An 8,912-nucleotide genomic window follows, 5' to 3' on the forward strand; every position below is an offset into this window, starting at 1 on the left:
CTAATACAGAGGATATTATGAGTGAATTCTATTTTTCAGACTTTACCCATCTTCAGCATTTCAGGGCTGCCTCGCTGGGGAGTGTTCTCCTAAATACAGATTATGCAATGACTCTTGGAGCCCCATCTTCCACACTGCTCAAGATTATCAAAGAGGCTCCCACCAAGTCCCATGCTTCTAACCACAGAATGACTGATGTTGTGGCTTCAGGTGAGGTGCTTAACCTGGAACCTTGTGAGAGAAGAATTTAATAGTTACATGTATGGACTCTAGTATTGGAATGCCAGGGCTTAAGTCCCAGCCATGTCATTTATGAGCAAAGCAACTGAATTGACAAGTATAGAATGCTAAACCTATCAATGACAGAGCACATATTAGTATTTAAAATACGAATGGAATATAAAATTTTATTATATGTGGAGTAGTAAATCAAGATTCAAACCATTTCAAAAACTGAAATCATTCAGACCATTTTCTCTGACCACATTGGAATTAAGTTAGCAATCAATAAGAAAAATAAAATAGGAAGAAAATCCTCAGTTGCTTCAAAATTAAGCAATTAACTTCTAAATAACCCATGGGTCAAAGAAAATTACAGGTGGAATTTGAAAATATTTAGAGATGAAATAAATTAAAAATATCATACTAAAATTTGTGGATGCAGCTTTAAAGAGCTCAGAAGAAAATATATAACCTTAAATGTACATATCAAAAAAGAAATAAAAAGGTAAAAATTAATTACCTATCTAAGCTTCCATCTCAACATTCTAGAAAAACAGCAGCACATTAAATCCAAAGAAAGTAAATGATATAATAAAGATAAGAGTAGGAAACAAGGAAGTTAAGATACTTAGAATATGTTCTGTGGGCATATCATGTTAAATTATTTAAAATTACTTTACAAAATAGAAACAAGAAAATTATAGTAATGTATACATACAAAAGCATGAGAATGTGTTTGCTGGTCTACTACCGTAGGTGGGTCTAGTGGTACAAAAACTGGTAATAAGATAACTTGATGAATTCATAGCATTGAAATCTCATTTTTTTAGGCTCTAACTAAATCCTAACTACTTATCATGCAAATTTGAAAATGTATAACTCAAACAATGTTTTCTGAAACAAGATGGTTATATAAGAAGAAACCTAGTCTTTATGCCTTACTTTGATTCTACTAATTGAAATAAGGTGGAAATTTGGAGATACCAAGACACAGAGATCAATCAATGGATCCCCCGTTCTTTAAAAGAATAAGCATTGTTCAGATATTATTTTCACTGTAACCATCTGTCTGCTCAAGGTGTCATCCCTCTGAGTGATGGGACAGTGAAGGACAACGGTATGGCAAAGCCAGTATGGGATAGACACAGAGGGGTTTGCCTGCCACCAACACCCAAATTCTCTGGGCGTGACCCAGTGACTGCTCCAAAAAAGAGGGTGTTCTGACCCTTTTATGTTCTCTTTTGGGGCAGAAACCATGGGCCTTGGTGACATTCAGTCTTATCTCTGCAGTTTGAAATGAGTGTGGAGGAAGTTGAGTGCTCCTGGGGTTAACACCCATTTGGGAGTGAAAGGAACAGGATTGGATGGAAGGAAAAGTTGGGCTCCAATGGAGTAACAACAAAGTCCTGAGCCAGTCCCACAGGGAGCTCTGCCGCTGAGACATCTGTGCAGAGGCGGGAGAGGAGGACAAGCCTTGATAGCCCTGCGTGATTAGTCACTGGAGGCAGACTTACCATGGGAAGGGCTGCATCTTGGGCAGGGTACTTCAAGGGGTCAGCCTTAACCATTCCCAGCTGCAGGGAGAATAAAGCTCCTGTCCTGAAGACTTAAGTGCCCACAATGCCCACTGCACCTTAATTAGGAAAAGTTTGGTGGAAACATCCCATTGCAACTTCTGTGTCACCCTTTGGGACACAGAAGTCAAACACTTTTATACTTTGTAAAAGAAATATTAAAGAGCAAGTATTGGGACTTCCCTGGCAGTCCAGTTGTTAAGACTCCACACTTCCACTGCAGGGGGCATGGGCTCAATCCTTAGTTGGAGAACTAAGATCCTGAATGCCACACAGCGTGGCCTAAATAAATAAATAATAAAGAGGAAGTATTAAGCAGCTATGTAAATTGGGCACTTTACTTTTCCCCTCTGTGCCTCCATTTCCTCATACGTAAAATGAGGATAATAATACTACCAGCCTCTTAAGCTTGCTTTGAAGAATAAAAAAAATTAATACATTTAATGTACTTTTTTAAAAAAATTCTTGTTTGTAGATAAATCCTCTTTGTTATTTTTCTGGACTACTTGGGCCTTTCCAAAGAACGCTTCTGCTTGTCAAATGTGTACGTTGTGTTATGAGCAAGAGACTCCCAGAACTTGGAGGACTTTTTCACAAGTTACCATAATTAACTTGGCTTTCACTTCAAAAGAAAGAAAGCTCTTGAGTGATAAAATCTGCAGGTCTCCTCAAGAGCTGCCAGAGCACCTGTAACAGTGTGACTGCTTCCAGAATGTTCACAGGGGCCAGCAGGCCTGAGTGGGGAGCCCAGTCTGTGGGCCAGAGACATCAGGGATCACAAATGCCCTACAGACAGCAGAACTTTGGCAGGGCTTCTTTTTTTTTTTTTTAAGAAGTAAAACTGTTTTAATTAGCAAATGACATGATGACGTATATAGAAGCTCCTAAGGACTCTACCAAAGAAAAGGCTACTAGAATTGACAAGTGAGTATAACAAGATTGCCTAAGATGCGATCAATATAAAAATCGATTGTATTTCTATGTACTAGTAACGAATAAAAGATAATTAATTTTTTAAGTATTTACAATTGCATCCCAAACTATGAAATGCTTAGAATTTAACAAACTGCCAGACCTGTGCACTGAAAACTATAAACATTGCTGAGGAATTAAAGAAGACCATTATGGAGAATGATACCACATTCATGGATTAGGGTACTCAATGTTAAAAGTTACCAATTCTCCCTAAATTGATCTATAGATTCCACACAGTCCTATTCAAAATCCCAGCAAGCTTTATTTTTGAGAAAAACTGACAACCTAATTTAAAAAGTTATAGGGAAATACAAAGGACTTAGAATAGCCAAAATAACTTGGCCAAAGAACAAAATTGGAATACTTACATTCCAAGATTTCCAACAAATCTACAGTAATGAAGACAATAGTATTGGTGAAAGGATTCATATACAGATAAATGGAGCAAAATAAATAGTTCAAAAGTAGACCATGCATTTATGGTCATTTGATTTTTTTTTAATTAAAAAAAGTTTTTAATAATTTTTATTGGAGTATAGTTGATTTAAAATGTTGTGTTAGTTTCTGCTATACAGCAAAGTGAATCAGTTATACATATATCTACTCTTTTATAGATTCTTTCCCATATAGATCATCACAGGGTATTGAGAAGAGTTCTCTGTGATATACAGTAGGTCCTTATTAGTCATCTATTTTATATATAATAGTGTGTATATGATTTTAAACATAATAATTTAGACAAAATAATTCAATGGGAAAAGGAGAGTTTTTTCAACAAATGGTGTTGGAAAAACTGGAAGTATCTACAAATACACACACACAAAAATGTCCCCTGCAGATACCAAGGACTACTGCAAACTAACTCTCATACAAGTATGGTTCACCTCCACATGTATAAAGAGGTTGTGATGAAGACTCATGGTGTCCCTGGCACATGGCAGGTGCTCAGCAAAGGTCCCTCAGCAATGACTACCATTGATATTTATACAGCTTCTTAAACTGATTGTTAATCTCTGCATTCCATTATGCTGTCTTTGGAATTTCTGCCCAAAATGACGTGACCAGTGGAAAGTACCAGCTCCCTGTGCTGAACCAGTCTCTGCAGCTACTCCTCACCTTCTCCCCCCTCATCCTCTCCACATGCTCGCCTTGCAGTGGAACACTCAGCTTTCTGAAAGACAAATGCCTCCCTGATTTTTGTCCTGGGGTGTAAAACATCCCTGATGCTTCATACCCACGGTGGGAAGAGGAATTTACTTTACTGATACAGTGAAACCAAACATTTTTTCTCCCTCTGTGAGGTTCTCTTTTTAGCTGGATGGAAGAAAAGAAAGTTGACAGGAAATATTTAAATAGCAATCACGTTTCAGAGAAGGACTTTCATTGCTAAAAGCTGCCCCAGGCAAAGGCTGAGAGCAAGTTAATTTCCTGGGATTTATGATGCTGTAGAAAACCTATAGTTGCACATCATGGCTTGCTAGATTAATTTTACTTCAGGAAGATATTGTGCATGGCTGGGGAACTGAAGCCTCACTCCCTTGATGAAGCAGAAGGGCAGCTCTTCCTGGGAGCCTGCCCTCTGCAGCTTCGTGTCATCTATCTCTGCCAAGCTGGGAAACAAAAACTGCTCTAGGAGAAATGAGACAAAATAGACTGATATTCATTTTTATTTTCCCCTCCCCGATGTCGCACTCTCAACAACACTTGAAACATTTTCCGTGACTTGCATATCTTAATAAACGAGTTGATTCATTGATTATATTGATATAGTCTCTGTTGATATACGTAATCTCCAAACTTGGGGATCCAGCTCCAATATTTGGGTTTCAGTGCAGTTTCCGAAGCTACATGACCATGGGGAATTCACTTAAACTTTCTGAGCTTTAGTTTCCTCCTCTGTATCATCTGAGGAATAATATCCTACCAGTTTTCCTCCTTGAGTTCGTTAGTGCAATAATTCCCACAAATATTTCTTATGCAAAACTGAGCAACACATATTCAAGAAGTCAACACCACCTGTGGTGCGTGGCTACTAAGATGGTCCTCAGGATCCCTGCCTCTTGATATTCATGCCTTTGTGTAATAGCCTCCCCTTGAGTGTAGACTGGACCTAGTGACCCACTTATAACAAACAGAATAAGGTGGGTGTACTAGTTTCCTAGGGCTGCTGTAACAAAGTGCCACAAATGGATGGCTTAAAACTATAGAAATTTATTCTCTCGCACTTCTGGAAGCTGGAAGACCTAAATCAAGGTGTCAGCAGGGCCATGCTCTCTCTGAAGGCTCTAGGGAAGGATCCTTCTTTGTGCCTTCCTAGCTTCTAGTGGTTGCCAGTTCTAGTTATCCTTGGCATTCCTAGGCTTGTAGATGCATCACTCCAGTCTCTGCCGCCATCATCATAAAGGGCATAAAGAGTTTTCATTGTTATTCTGTGCTTTTCCTTTCTCTGTTTACATTTTCCTTATCTCTTGTGAGTTACTTGAACCATATTTTGAATTTTATTTTCATTTATCTCTAGTATTCTGTGGTTATATCCCTTCATGTAACTCTTTTAGTGGTTGTTCTAGTTGTTTCGTTCTATACGCATAACTCACCAAAGTCCACTGGTGTCAACATTTTACTAGTTCTAGTGGAGGGTAGAAACTTTACCTCTCTTTCTGTCCCATCACTTTCCCCCATTTATGCTATAATTGTCTTAGATAATTCCTCTACATACTCTGAGAATCACTTTAACAGTGTTATAATTTTGGCTTTCATCATCAATTATAATTTAGGATACTAAGGAGAAGTAGGAAAATCTATTGCATTTACCCAATTTTGCTCTTACCATGTTCCTGTGTTCCAAGATTCCTTCTTTTATTATTTCCTTTCTGTTTGCAGTACTTCCTTTATCCAGTCTTTAGGGTTCTGTCTGTAAAGGGCAAATTATTTTAGCCCCTTTCATTTGTAAATGTCTTTGTTTCCCCTTCATTGTTGCAGGATGGTTCACTGGGTCTAGAAATCACACTCGAGATATTGCGCCTCTTCCTTTGTCCTTCCTGGTTTCAGGTGAGATGCCCTCTGCGATTCAAGTTGGTATTCCTGGGACTTCCATGGTGGCACAGTGGTTAAGAATCCACCTGCCAATGCAGGGGACACGGGTTCGACCCCTGGTCCGGGAAGATCCCACATGCCGCAGACCAACTAAGCCCGTGTGCCACAACTACTGAAGCCCGTGCACTTAGAGCCCATGCTCCGCAACAAGAGAAGCCACCAGAATGAGAAGCCCGCACACCATAACAAAGAGTAGCCCCTGCTCGTTGCAACTAGAGAAAGCCCATGCACAGCAATGAAGACCCAATGCAGCCAAAACTAAAACTAAAATAAAATAGATAAGTTTAAAACAACAACAACAACAACAAAACAAATTGGTGTTCCTCTATGGCTTCTTTCAAGAATTTTTTTCATTGTCTTTAGCTTTAAGAAGTGTAATTATGATGTGTTTTGGTATAGATGTATTTGGATTTATCTTTGGACTTCATTCAGTTTTCTGAATCTGTGGGTTTATGGTTTTTGCCAAATTGGGACATTTCTTTGAATACTTTTTCAGCCTCACTCTGTTTCTCTTCTCCTTCTGGAAATCCAGCAACACAGATATTGCATCTTCTGTTATAGTTGCATAGGTCTCTGAGGCTCTGTGCATTTTTTTAAGGTAAATAGCCTCAATAGAAATAGTCTCAGTTGTTCTGATTGGGTAATTTCTACTGTTTTATCTTCAAATTCACTGATTCTTTTTTCTATCAAATCCATTCTGCTGTTGTACCCATCCAGTGAGTTTTTAATTTCTGGCATTGTATTATTCAGTTTTAAAATTCCGTTTGGTTCTTCTTTATATCTTCTACTTCTTTGCTGGGATTTTTCTATTTCTTTGCTGAGACTTTCTGCTTTTTCACTTGTTTCAAGTTTGCTTATAATTTCTGATTGAAGCATTTTTATAATGGCTGCTTTACAGTATTTCTTAGATAATTCTAACATCTCTGTCATCTCAGTATTGTCTCTTGATTATCTTTTCTCCATTCAGTTTGAGATCTTTAAAACCTGGACATTTTGGAACATATGACTCTAAATTTTGTTTAAATCTTGTTTCTGCTGTCCTCCTCTTGCCACTCTGGTGGTAGGACTTCCCCATTAGTGCCAGGTCAGGGTGTAAGTCTAGGTTCTCCATTTGGCCCCCAGTGACAGCTGGAGGATGAAGGAACACTTGTTCCTCTTGAGAAAGGGTAGGAGTTCAGGCTCCCCACTGGGCCTCTTCTGATACTACACTTTCTCAATGGGGGAGGGGCACCCTGTTACTGCTCCCCGCATCACCTTCGCTGACACCAAGAAGGTAGGGGTCAGCCTCATTACCACTGGGTGATGGTGAAAATCCTGACTGTCCACTAGACCTCCCCTGGTAACATCTCAACATGGATTCATTGCAACCTGGCAAGAGAGGAAGTCCAGGGTTTCCACTTGGCTTTTGCTGATATTTGGGTGTGGGGGAAAAGTTTTCTCTGTAGTGTTTGCCTGGAGTGGAGCAGTTATTATATAAAAGTTTTCGGTCTTGCTAGGCTGTTCCTTTCCTTGTTCTTTGGGTGATGAAAGCAGGACTTTTCTTGGGACCACATTGTGCTCATTGGTGTTCCTGTATCACCAGCTACTTCAGTTATAAGCCTGGTATATATGAGGCAAAATATAAAATTCAGGGAATTTATCTTTATGTTTTCCATGGGTCCTGAGGTTCCTATGGCATGCAGTCTTCTCTCCACCTTTCAGAGTCTCCTTATATTTTTTAAATATATAATGTTCTGAGTTTTTCACTGTACTCAGAGGAAGGAATCAGGAAATGTACATAAACTTAATCTTCTAGGAAACAGAAGTCCCTCCTTCCAAAGAGTTTTTATACATAAATAGTTCAGTTTAAATACAAAACTTTATACTTTGTACTAAAAAGTTTTTAAGATGTTTTTTTAATTTTTAGCAAAATAACACTATATATATATATTGTGATTTATAGTAAGAAATATATATTAGGTCTTTGTCCCCATTTCTGGCACAATGCTCCTAAAATCTTTGGAATTTCTTAAGTGATGAAATGGATAAAGATATCTTTTGTTATGTTAATGTGGTGACTTTGGAATGCCCCTCACCACCTAAGGATGGGGACTGGTCACCAGAGGAACCAGCTATGGGATTAGAGGGTTGGAACTTTCACTTCCATCCCCTTGACCTCCTAGGAGGGGAGAGGGGCTGGAGGTTGAATCAGTCGCCAATGGCCAATGATTTAATCTTGTCCATGTAAGGAAGCCTCCATAAAAACCCAAAGGGACAGGGTTCAGAGAGTTTCCATGCTGGGAAACACATGGAAATGCGGAGAGATGGTACACCTGGAGAGGGCATGGAAGCTTATGCCCCTACCCCATACCTTTCTGGCTGTCCCTGAAATATCCTATTTTTTCCATTTTTTTTTTATTTTTTAAATTGAAATACAGTTGATATACAATATAATATAAGTTACAAGTGTACAATGTGGTGAGTCACAATTTTTAAAGGCTATCCACTCATAGTTACTACAAAATACTGGCTATATTCCCTGTGTTGTGCAATACATTCTTATAACTTTTATTTTATACATAATAGTTTGTACCTCTTAATACCCCACCCTTATCTTGCATCCCTTTCCCTCCCCTCACTGGTAAACATTAGTTTCTTCTCTATATCTGTAAGTCTGTTTCTTTTTTGTTACATTGGTTGTATTTTTTTAGATTCCACATATAAGTGATATCATACACTATTCGTCTTTCTCTGTCTGATTTATTTCACTTAGCATAATACCTTCCAGTTCCATCCATGTTGTTGCAAATACAGAATATTCTTTTCTATGGATGAGTAGTTCTCTCTCCCTCTCTCTCTCTCTCTCTCTCTAAATATATATATATATATATATATATATATATATATATATATATATATATCACATTTTCTTTATCCATTCTTCTGTTGATTTATGTTAGGTTGCTTCCATATCTTGACAATTGTAAATAACACTGCTATATGAACATTATGGTGCATGTGTCTTTTTTTTAACATCTTTATTGGAGTATAATTGCTTTACAATGTTGT

At 38.2% G+C, this 8,912-nt stretch overlaps 1 long non-coding RNA gene across 1 annotated transcript; it reads right to left on the bottom strand.

Moving 5' to 3' along the window:
- Positions 1-2,609: 2,609 nt before the first annotated feature.
- On the bottom strand, positions 2,610-8,708 carry LOC309630363. Its single transcript, XR_014245632.1, has 2 exons — positions 3,498-8,708; positions 2,610-3,374 (listed from the first exon to the last, which is right to left on the bottom strand). It is a non-coding gene; the product is annotated as an uncharacterized lncRNA (long non-coding RNA).
- Positions 8,709-8,912: the final 204 nt, after the last annotated feature.

Source organism: Balaenoptera borealis (assembly GCF_965194805.1).
Source record: "Balaenoptera borealis genome assembly, chromosome: 6".
In the NCBI taxonomy this organism is placed as follows: Eukaryota; Metazoa; Chordata; class Mammalia; order Artiodactyla; family Balaenopteridae; genus Balaenoptera; species Balaenoptera borealis.